We start from the raw sequence: 12,171 nt of genomic DNA, 5'->3' as shown, positions 1-12,171 counted from the left end.
GTAGGGTATTACCTCCATCAAGAGGGCCCGAACCTGGGTAAACATCGTGTCCCCTACCTCCTGTTACCATCCGCCTTACACGCACAGTTCGGGACCCCCTACCCGAGATCCGCCAGTTTTGGCACCGACATTGGTGCTTTCATTGAGAGTTCCACTGTGCCGTCACCATAAGGCTTGATGGCTCCTTCGATCATCGGTAACGATGCGGTCCAGGGTGAGGTTTTCCTCCCCGGACAGATCTTCGTATTCGGCGGCTTCACACTGCGGGCCAATTCGCTTGGCCATCTGGGGCAGATCGAGAGCTACGCCCCTAGCCATCAGGTTAGGATCGGAAACTTAAACTACACTGCCGACATCCGCGGAGACTTTATCTTTGACGGATTCGAGCCCGCGTCAGGTGCGCTGCATAGTCACGACGAGCAAGACGTAACTCTACCGTCAGACAATGTTCGGGAGATCGCATCTGCAACTGCTCCGGCCGTCAATCCGGAGCAAATCGCGCCACCCGAAAGCGGAGGGATAGACCCAGCCATGGAGGCCGCACCTTCGGTGGCGATAGAGCCGAGTACCGACTTCAGCCCTTACGAGAGCCGTGTCGCCAAACCACTGGATTCATCTCTGGCCACGGACTCCGAGCCGCTTACATCCGTGCCCATCGAATCCGACTAGGCGCCGACCATGGAGTTCTCTTCCGTGGATATCTTTCAGCACCCGCCTTTCGGCGATGTGCTAAATTCATTAAGGTCTCTCTCCTTGTCAGGAGAACCTTGGCCAAACTATGTCCGGCTAGAATGGGATGCAGACAGCAAAGAAATTCGCTGCCCACCCACCACCCACTTAGTAGCCACTATCAACGATTTAACCGACATGCTCGACTTCGACTCCGAAGACATCGACTGTATGGACGACGATGCATGAGATGAACAGGAACCACCGCCCACAGGGTGCTGGACCGCCACCTCATCATGGTGGATACCCCCAAAGAAGGCATTGATGACGAGACATCGGAGGATGACCCCTCCAAAAAACAACCAAAGCGCCGACGTCAGTGGTGCCGCTCTAAGTCCCGCCACAGCAAAAGTAGTGATACCGGCACAGGAGACAATAAAACTCCGGATAATGCTGAAGACAACCACAATCCCCTCCAGCACAATGTAGAGCCGGAGGATGAACATGCTAGCCCTCCAGAGCAGGCAGAAGATGGAGAACCGGAGGAGGACAATTACATGCTTCTCTCCGAAGACGAGCGGCAACGAAGAATCTATCGTGCCTGAGGATCCCGTCGAGCAGGAGCGCTTTAAGCGCGGGCTTATGGCCACAGCAAATAGCCTGAAGAAAAAGCAACAACAGCCTCAAGCTGATCAAGACTTGCTAGCAGACAGATGGACCGAAGTCCTTGCGGCCGAGGAATTCGAACTCGAGCGCCCCTACAAGAGTTACCCAAAACGCAGGTTGCTACCTCACCTCGAGAAGGAAGCATTAAAACCTCCATCATCAGTGTATGATGCGGTTGACCGTCCACGGCGCGGCCGAGCCGGAGAGGCGTTTTAGCCCGAAGTTCAGCCTACACCCCGCCGCCACTCAAACAAAAATACCAAGGCCCGGGGCAACACACGGGACCTGCCAGATGTATTGGACAGTAAGGCAAAACTCACAAGGTCAATATACAGGTCACGGGCGCGTGCACCAACACGAGACGATGATCGTCGCGCCGGATACACCAAAGGTAAATCCGGCCGGGCCGAATACAGAAGACAAGACTCATATGAACTGCGTCGTGATATAGCCCGACACAGAGGCGCCGCACACCCCCTATGCTTCATTGATGAAGTTATGGATCACGAATTCCCGGAGGGTTTTAAACCCATAAATATTGAATCATATGATGGTACAACAGATCCCGTTGTATGGATTGAGGATTTTCTCCTTCACATCCACATGGCTCGCGTTGATGATCTACATGCCATCAAGTACCTCCAACTAAAACTCAAAGGACCAGCTCGGCATTGGCTGAATAGCTTGCCAGCAAACTCCGTCGGCAGTTGGGAGGACTTGGAAGACGCATTCCTTGACAACTTCCAGGGCACTTACGTGCGACCACCGGATGCTAATGACTTGAGCCATATAACTCATCAGCAAGGGGAATCGGCCAGACAATTCTGGACGTGGTTCCTGACTAAGAAAAACCAAATTGTCGACTGTCCGGATGCGGAGGCCTTAGCGACATTCAAGCATAACATCCGCGATGAGTGGCTCGCCCGACACCTCGGCCAGGAGAAGCCGAAGTCTATGGCAGCCCTCACGACACTCATGACCCGATTTTGCGTGGGGGAGGATAGATGGCTGGCTCGCAGCAACAACACATCCAGGAATCCGGGCACTCCGGATAACAAAGATGCCAATGGCAAACCATGACGCAACAAACACAAGCGCCGCAAATATGGTGATAAAACCAATAATACGACAGTTAATGCCGGGTTCAGGGTCTCAAAGTCCGGTAAGCGGAAGGAGCCGCCCAAAAATACAAGTCTAGGTCCATCCAGTCTGGACCGCATACTCGCTCGTCAATGCCAAATTCATGGCACCCCAGAAACGCTAGCCACCCATACCAATAGAGAATGCTGGGTCTTCAAACAAGGCGGCAAGGCAGGCGCCAAACATGAAGAGGGGTCTCAAAGAGACGATAGCGACGAAGAACCCAGATTGCCGAACACAGGAGGGCAAAAGAACCCCCCCCCATACTCAATCGGTGAATATGGTAAATACCACCCAAACGGCCCACTTGGACCAGATATACACCCTTAAGCATGGCGGCTCAACGGAACTCACCGTCCCACAATATAAGCTAGGGCCGGTCACCTTCAACCGCACTGATCGTCCGGTTAACGCCAACCGGGGCAATCCAGCCACACTAATCCTCGACCCAATAATAGACGGGTTCCACCTCACTCGAGTCCTTATGGACGGAGGTAGCAGTTTAAATCTTCTTTACCAGGATACAGTGCGCAAGATGGGCATTGATCAGTCAGCGATCATGCCCACTAAGGCCACCTTTAGAGGCATTATACCAGGTATGGAGGTCAGCTGTACAGGCTCCATTTCCCTCGAGGTAATATTCAGACCACCAGAAAATTACCGTACCGAAGAGTTAATCTTCGAAATCGCCCCTCTCCGCAGTGACTATCAAGCACTGCTCGGGCGAACCGCGTTCGCTCGATTCAAAGCGGTGCCACATTATGCCTACCGTAAGCTCAAAATGCCAGGTCCACGCTGTGTCATCACGGTTCATGGCAAGGCCGAATTTTCCTTCGGCACCAACAAATACATCACTGCCTTAGCAACAGGGATACCGAGCAGCACCTTGCAGCCGAACCCTGAGGCGACACCTAGGCTCCCGGACACCGTCAAGGGGCTCCGAACTACTTTGCGGAAGGATACTCCGGCTTGTCCAGGGCTCAATTAAACACTCTGGCGAAGGCCACGACAAGCCGGACTCAGTGGCTCAACCGCCCTCCGGCACGTAAACATTTCTTATATTTCCCTCGCAGGTTCACCTTTGCACCGACCAGGACAGACTCCATAGAGGCAGCTCGAACGCGTCTGGGGATCCTTAGACATTCCCCGCAGCGAAAGACCGGCTACAATACAGATCCGCACTCAACCTCTTCCCCCTAGGTCACAACAGGTTCTGCTATCGCAACTCCTTTTTTTATCACATTCCTTGTACCGATACGCATAGACGTATTATTCAAATACAACATGTGGATTTATATGACGTTTTACCGCTAATTATTTCTTATCGAAATCACTTTGTCAAACGGCATCCGTACACAACGATATGCCTTTGACATTCCAGGGGCTTCATTTTCCCCGTAACACGGCAATAAAAGTCTGAACACCTTCGTGGAAGTTTGGCACCCCGAACTTATAGCATTATATGCATCAGCTCCAAATCATGTCTTGGGTCAATAGTTGGGTTTGCCCGGCTCCCATGTTTTGGTACCTTACGTTCCGCTATATCGGCTAAGGTAGCACTGGGAGAACTACTGCGATTGTGTCCCGATTCTTCCGGATGAGCACCTCAGTAGAGAAAGCCGAAAACTGACTGTCATGATACGGCGAGAGCTGGTCAGCTGTTCGAGCGGTCACAAAATCTTTAAGGATTTCTCCCGCATAATGCCATAACCAATGCAGCGTGCGATGGATCGGCTTTTTTCTTCGATCAGGCGCTTATAGAGCCCCTAGTACGGTCTTCCGAACATAAGGGGCTGCGCCGACCATACTAAAGCTCCTATGGCTAAGTGAGAGCGATAAAGCCCTATAGTCTGATTGCCTAGTTTGTTGTGCTGAGCACCTCCCTTGGAGGACCCAAAACTGGGATAAAGAGTGCTCAAGTTTATCTCGAACAGCCCCGTACTACTTACATGGGGTCAGAAGCCAACGACTGGCCAACTCTCAGGCTTAATATACAAACGGCCACACAGGAGGGTAAACTTTTATATAATAGGTGACATATCAATGACCTTGTTTAAACATTACGACGGACAGCATGATCCGCATTCAGGGAAATATAATGTCCTTAGTACATAGCTCAGCCGCAAGATATGATCCTTTCAGGACACTCTTATAATATGATTCGGGCTTGCGGTGCTCCTTCCCCTCCAGCGGTCCTTCAGTCACTAGCTTTTCAGCATCCATCTTCCCCCAGTGCACCTTTGCAAGGGCGAAGGCCATTCGCGCTCCTTCTATACAGACTGACTGCTTGATGACGCCAAGTCGAGGGCAAGCACTTATAAGCAGCCTTACGAGCCCGAAGTAGCTGCTTGGAATCAGTTCGGCAGGCCATAGCCGGATAACCACATCTTTCATGGCTAGTTCCGCCGCCTTATGCAGTTTGATCAGCTGTTTCAGTTGATCGGCAAAAGGCACCGGATAATTCGGTGCCAAATACTGAGACCAAAAAAGCTTATCGGGGGTGTTCCTTCCTTCGGCTGGTAGAAGTGAGCGGCATCTGAAATACTATGCGGTAGCTCGACAAACACACCTGAGAGGTCCGGATTCAAAATCAGAAACATAGTTTTCCCTTTAAATATTTTCTTTACATGGGAAAAGCTTTCCCGCCGCGATCTTCCTCGCCTCCTGGATCCCCTGCAGCGCGCTTTGGGTTTCCCCCTGGGCGTCGCTTGTGGCTTGGCGCGCCTTGATGTGTTCGGACTCTTTCACCAATAAACTCTGCTCCAAGGCCTTGCATTTACTTATAGCCTCTTGCATCTCCTGCTCAGCTTTAATAAATCTGGCTTCGTGTTTCTCACGAAGAGCCCGCTCTATGGCCGCCTTTTTCTCGGCCTCGGCAACGGCCCTTTTGAGGGCCTCAACTTTGGTCATAACTCCTAGCACACACTATGCGACTTATTTCATACTGAACATTTATCTCACAATAAATGCACATAATGCTGGTGCATACCTGGTTTATCCCTCAATTGCATTTCCAATCGGCCTATTTCTTCTCTGGCCCGCTCCAGACTTTGATTGAGTCCGGCGATCTCCGCAGTATGAGAGGCAGCAACAGCTACAGGTATCTGCTTGAAATAGGATCAATGTCATTTAGTGAGTCTTCCTGAGATCATGAATTTGATCCCCTGTCCGGTTCTTTCTTTCACCGAACAATGTATCAGGGGCTACTATCTATACTATGACACTCTTTGATAACTCATAAAACATACCTCAAAGCATTTTATAAGACTGATACAGGCTTCGTTCAGTCCACTCTCGGTCGATTGAATTTTCTCAATCACCGCGCCCATCAGGGCACGGTGTTCGTCAACGATGGAGGCATCTCGTAGCGCCACCAACAAAGCATCTGACACCTCTGGATGGACAAAGTTTGCCGGCGGAATAGGCATGCCCTCTCCGGTTGAAGGAGGCTGCCTTCTTGATTCTAGAGCCGTACAGGTCTCTGGAATCGCATCCGGTAGGGAGCCAAACTCAGAATCACCCCTATAGTCAGACCCTATGGGAATCTTTTTCCCCACGTGTCCGGCCCCTGCGGTTCGGCCTCCAGGCGCCGCCTTCACAGTTTTTTCCTTTCCTCCTTGGCCGAGGTCCTTTTGGGACGAGGCCTCGGTGTTTGGCACCTGCTTAGAGGAAGGGTCCTTCGGGGGTGTCCCACTCTCCACAGCGTTTGAGCTCAACAGGTCCTCCGATGAGGATTGTTCGGTACGGGACCTCGCCGGACTACAAGAAATATACGACTTAGGTTAAAATACTAAGCCACGATGAGTCCAAACGCTTAAACGTACTCGGATCTTATATACTCATGAGTTCACCAGGGGCTGGGCCCTAGGATCCCACGCCAGGCCGCTGTCGGTGGCCGCAGGAGACTCCTCTTGGCAAGGAATCTTTCCTCTTTTGGGTAGTTCAGCCTCCAAGGATGCGGAGGACGTCCTCTTCCTTCTTCCCTCCGCAGGGGATTCATCTTCCTCCTCCTTTTCGCCCTCTTCGAAGGCAGAATGGGCATTAGAGCCTTCGGGTATTATGCCCGAAGTGTCGCGACGATGATGGTCGCCCCGGGTCTTTTTAGCCTCCTTCTCGGTCGTCTTCTTCGGCACCTCATAAGGCGCCGGGACCAGCATCTTCGTCAGAAGTGGGATGGCCGGGTCTTCGGGCAGCGGGGCCAGACAATGGATCCGCTCCGCCTTCTTCGTCCAGCTCTGGGAAAGTTGAATGAACACGTGTTAGGCGCTTCCTTTGGGTCGTGTGAATGGAAAAGTTTGACAAACTCACCGAACTTGCAGGGCGGGACAGTTGGTTCCCGCGGTCTTCGGCGGAGTCCGGCCATGGTTTGCAGGACTTAAAAAGCACCTTCCAAATATCCTCGTGCGAAGAGCCGAAGAGCCTTCGCAAGGTTTCGTGTCTGGCCAGATCAAACTCCCACAGATTGCCAGTCCGGTGTTGACAAGGTAGTATCCGGCGGACTAACATCACCTGGACTACATTGACGAGTTCAATGTTCTTGTCTCCCATATCTTTAACGCGCGTCTGGAGCACCGACAGTTTGTCGGACGAGGACCAATCCATTCCTTTCTTGACCCAGGACGTAAGCCGCAGAGGGGCGCCGGATCGACACTCGGGAGAAGCGGCCCGTCCCTTACCGCTCGGCTCAGTGATGTAAAACCACTGTTGTTTCCACTCCTTGACAGAATCATTAAAGGCCATATGACGTTGGGCATCTTGCTCACCATAGCGCCCCCCGCACTCGACGTGCTCGCCGCCCACCACCTTGAGCTTCACATTAAAGACCTTCAGCCATAAAACGAAGTGTGGCGAAACGCGGAGAAAAGCCTCGCACACAATAATGAATGTCGAGATATTGAGGAAGGAATTAGGGGACCGATCGTGAAGATCGATCCCATAATAGTACATGATACCGTGAACGAATGGGTGGAGGGGAAATCCTAGCCCGCGGACAAAGTGAGGGAGGAATACAACCCTCTCGTGGGGTTCCGGAGTGGGGACGATCTATCCCGCCATCGGGAGACGGTGGCCGATTTTCTTGGCTAGATACCCGGCCTCCCGAAGCTTTTTGATATCCATCTCTCGGACGGTAGAGGCCATCCATTTGCCTCCTGCTCCGGATCCAGACATCTTTGGAAGACCTTTTTGTGGGTAGAGGAGGTGAACGCTCGCGCGTTGGAGCCTGAGCAAAATGGAATGAGTTGGGAAGAAGGTATGGGTGAAGAGGGTGAATTCTTGTCCCTTTATAAGGGTGGAAGAGGCGATGCGCCTCCCCCTCGCCTGGTAAAACCTCTTATTCCCCAAGCGCCGTAAGTAATGGCGCGGTTGGGTTACCCGTGTTCGTATTAATGAGAATCCCGTAATAAGGGGGACACGATCTCCGCTTTGACAAGACGTGTTGACAAAACCAGCCTGCAATATGTGCGGTGCTGGTTGAGAAAAACGGTTCGAATAAAGACTGGGCCACGACATGACATCGTGCTATCAGAACACGTCAGCAGATTAGACTTGTGGAAATATTATTCTCTCTACGGTAGTATGTGGAACTCGTTTTGCAGAGCCGGACACTATTCTGGTGATTCAAAATCTTCTATTCGGAGGAGGAACCCTCCTTGCAATGCCGAAGACAATATTGTGTGCCGGACTCATCGTCATTGAAGCCTGGTTCAGGGGCTACTAAGGGAGTCCTGGATTAGGGGGTCTCCGGACAGCTGGACTATATCCTTTGGCCGGGCTGTTGGACTATGAAGATACAAGATTGAAGAATTCGTCCCGTGTCCGGATGGGACTTTCCTTAGCGTGGAAGGCAAGCTTGGCAATATGGATATGTAGATCTCCTCCCTTGTAACCGACTCTGTGTAACACTAGCCCCCTCCGGTGTCTATATAAATATAAACCGGAGGGTTTAGTCCGTAGGACAAGAGACAATCATACCATAGGCTAGCTTCTTGGGTTTAGCCTCTACGATCTCGTGGTAGATCAACTCTTGTAATAGTCATATCATCAAGAACAATCAAGCAGGACGTAGGGTATTACGTCCATCAAGAGGGCCCGAACCTGGGTAAACATCGTGTCCCCTGCCTCCTGTTACCATCCGCCTTAGACGCACAGTTCGGGACCCCCTACCCGAGATCCGCTGTTTTGACACCGACAGTCCTGGAAGAAGGTTAAAACAACAAACTTGATGAATCACCCTTGTGGTTTTTGTCATAGGTAAGAATAGTTCTTGCTAGAAGCCCGTAGCAGCCACATAAAACTTGCAACAAGAAAGTAAAGGACGTCTAACTTGTTTTTGCAGGGCATGTTGTGATGTGATATGGTCAATACGTGATGTGATATACGTTGTTGTATGAGATGATCATGTTTTGTAATATCGACAACCGGTAGGAGCCTTAGGGTTATCTCTTTATTGTATGAAATGCAAGCACCATGTAATTTCTTTACTTTATCACTATGAATTAGCAATAGTTGTAGAAGCAATAGTTGGTGAGACGACCTCGACGCAACGATGGAGATCAAGGTATCGAGTCGGTGACGATGGAGATCATGACGATGCTTTGGAGATGGAGATCAAAAGCACAAGATTATGATGGACATATCATGTCACATATTTTGAATGCATGTGTTGTTTATTATTTACGCATCTTATTTTGCTTAGAATGGTGGTAGCATTGTAAGATGATCCCTTCACTAAATTTCAAGATAAAAGAGTTCTCCCCGAGTATGCACCATTGCCAAAGTTCATCGTTTTGAAGCACCTCGAGATGATCGGGTGTGATAGACTCTACGTTCACATACAATGGGTGCAAGACAGTTCTGCACATGCATAATACTTGGGTTAAACTTGATGAGCCGAGCATGTACAAACATGGTCTCGGAACACTAGAGACCAAAAGGTTGAACATGAGTTATATAGTAGATATGATCAATATAGAGATGTTCACCATTGATGACTATCATATCTCACGTGATGATCGGACATGGGTTAGTTGATTTGGATCATGTATCAGTTAGATAACTTGAGGGATGTTTTTTGAAGTGGGAATTCATTAGTAATTTGATTAATTGAACTTAATTTATCATGAACTTAGTCCTGATAGTATTTGCAAATTATGTTGTAGATCAATAGCTAGTGTTGTAGCTCCCTATTTTGTGAAGGAATGAAAACATTTCTATATAGAATGGGTTGGGAATTATGCCTAGATCCCGTGTAAATGGAAATTTCATTGATAGAATTAGAGACGTTAAAAATAATCAACCAACGTCGACTATAACCTCTAGCCTTCCAAGCTAACGATGCGGGTTCAATTCCCGCTACTAATTTTGATATGTTCCTAGAGAAAACTAAGTTGAAAGATGATGGTAGCAATAATGCGGACTGGGTCCTTGATCTAAGGATTATCCTCATTGCCGCACACAAGAATTATGTCCTTGATGCACCGCTAGGTAACAGACCTATTGCAAGAGCAGATGTAGACGTTACGAATGTTTGGCAAGCTCGATATGATGACTACTTAATAGTTTAGTGCGCCATGCTTTACGACACAGAACCGGGACTTCAAAAAAGTTTAGAACACCACGGAACATATGAGATGTTCCAAGAGCTGAAATTGGTATTTCAGACTCATGCCCATGTCGAGAGGTATGAGACCTCTGGCAAGTACTATGCCTACAAGATGGAGGAGAATAGATCAGCCAGTGAGCATGTGCTCAGAATGTCTGCGTACTACAATTGCATGAATCAAGTGGGAGTTAATCTTCCAGCTAAGATAATAATTGGCTGAGTTCTCTAGTCACTATCACCAAGCTACCAAAACTTCGTGATGAACTATAATATGCAAGGGATGATGAAAATGATTCCTGTCATGGAATTGTCACGGCAGATGTCCTAGCGAAAGGACTTAGTCGTAGGGCCATCGCAACTAGGAAGCTTAAAAGGGTTAATCGGGACAAAGGACACGCGAGGTTTATACTGGTTCGGCCCCTCACGGTGAAGGTAAGGCCTAGTCCAGTTGATGTTGTATTGCTAGGTTTCGATGACCAAGGAGTGAATCCGCTAGCTTGGCTATCAATCTGTTGATTATGTCCCTAAGCCGCCGCCGGGTCGTCCCCTTATATACACAGGTTGACGCCTGGCGGCCTACAGAGTCCCGACCGGCTCATAAAACGTGTCCGGCTTGGTGACTTCTTGTATATGCCTTTCTTTACAAGTCTTTCGTTACATATGGTGGTTTACAATATTGGGCCTTAAGCCGCCTTTGGCTTAAGCCTTCTACAATTCTTAATAGACTATCACCTTGAATATTACCGGGCTTCTCTTAACAACCCGCCATTAGGGTTGATCCGGCCCCTCCTGGGCGGGTCATACCTGAAAGTTATATTCCCAACATTATGCCCCAGGTTGATTTGAACCTTGTTCTTGTCAACCTTCAACATTTAGACGAAATCCATCTTCCTTTGTCTGTGAAAGCTTTGTAACCCGCCATGATGTCATCTTCCGAAAATATGAAAGCCTTCTATGACGTCATCTCCAACAGATCTTTATCCTTAAATGTCTTTAGAGAATCGAGGCGTCCATTTAGCTGGATAATCATTATTCGGGTCGTCCTTGATTTTCGCTCCTGCCTGTTCGCTTATCCCTTATAAATAGGCACGACCAGGTCTTTCCTCACTCTTCCCTTTCTTTATCTTCTTCCACTCGCAACCCTACTGCCGCTCGAGCTCCGCCGCCGCTGTAGAGCACCTCATCTTCCTCGACCTCGCCCGCTACATCAACCTGAATCGATCCAGAAAATGGCAGTGACCCTCCGAAGAAGATCCGTGGCTGTAAGTGTTCATCTTCCTGCTCCTCAGGTCCGCATTAGGGTTTCTAGGGTTCTGTGTGTTCTTCATAGTTCATCACAGTTTCTTCGTAGTTCCTCCTCCGCAGCCTCTTCTGATCCAAAAAGGATCAATAACTCGTGCTATAGTTGTTTTGCGTCCATTTTTGATACAAGTAGATCCCTTTTCCTGCACCGAGGCCTCATTATAACTCACAAACTTATCTGTACTAGATTTTTAGGTCTAGAATATTTTCTTTTCGGAACGACCATTTGATCCAAAATAATAGTGACATCTTGGTAAACTTGTTTGTGTCAACACTTAGCCAATTCTGTTTCTGGCATCCTTCGAATATCTCTAGTGATGGCGGCTAATCACGCCGGCTCACTTTTCCTTTATATGTCATTAGCCCTTATTTTAAGACGCCATTACTTATTTATACTGAGGGAGTCCTGGATTAGGGGGTCTCCGGACAGCCAGACTATATCCTTTGGCCGGACTGTTGGACTATGAAGATACAAGATTGAAGACTTCGTCCCGTGTCCGGATGGGACTCTCCTTGGCGTGGAAGGCAAGCTTGGCAATACGGATGTGTAGATCTCCTCCCTTGTAATCGACTGTGTGTAACCCTAGCCCTCTCCGGTGTCTATATAAACCAGAGGGTTTAGTCCATAGGACAACAAACAATCATACCATAGGCTAGCTTCTAGGGTTTAGCCTCTACGATCTTGTGGTAGATCAACTCTTGTAATACACATATCATCAAGAAGAATCAAGCAGGACGTATGGTATTACCTCCATTAAGAGGGCCCGAACCTCGGTAAACATTGTGTCCCC

This window comes from Triticum dicoccoides, chromosome 1A (genome assembly GCF_002162155.2).
Source record: "Triticum dicoccoides isolate Atlit2015 ecotype Zavitan chromosome 1A, WEW_v2.0, whole genome shotgun sequence".
In the NCBI taxonomy this organism is placed as follows: domain Eukaryota; kingdom Viridiplantae; phylum Streptophyta; class Magnoliopsida; order Poales; family Poaceae; genus Triticum; species Triticum dicoccoides.
Note: the sequence above shows the minus strand (reverse complement) of the source record.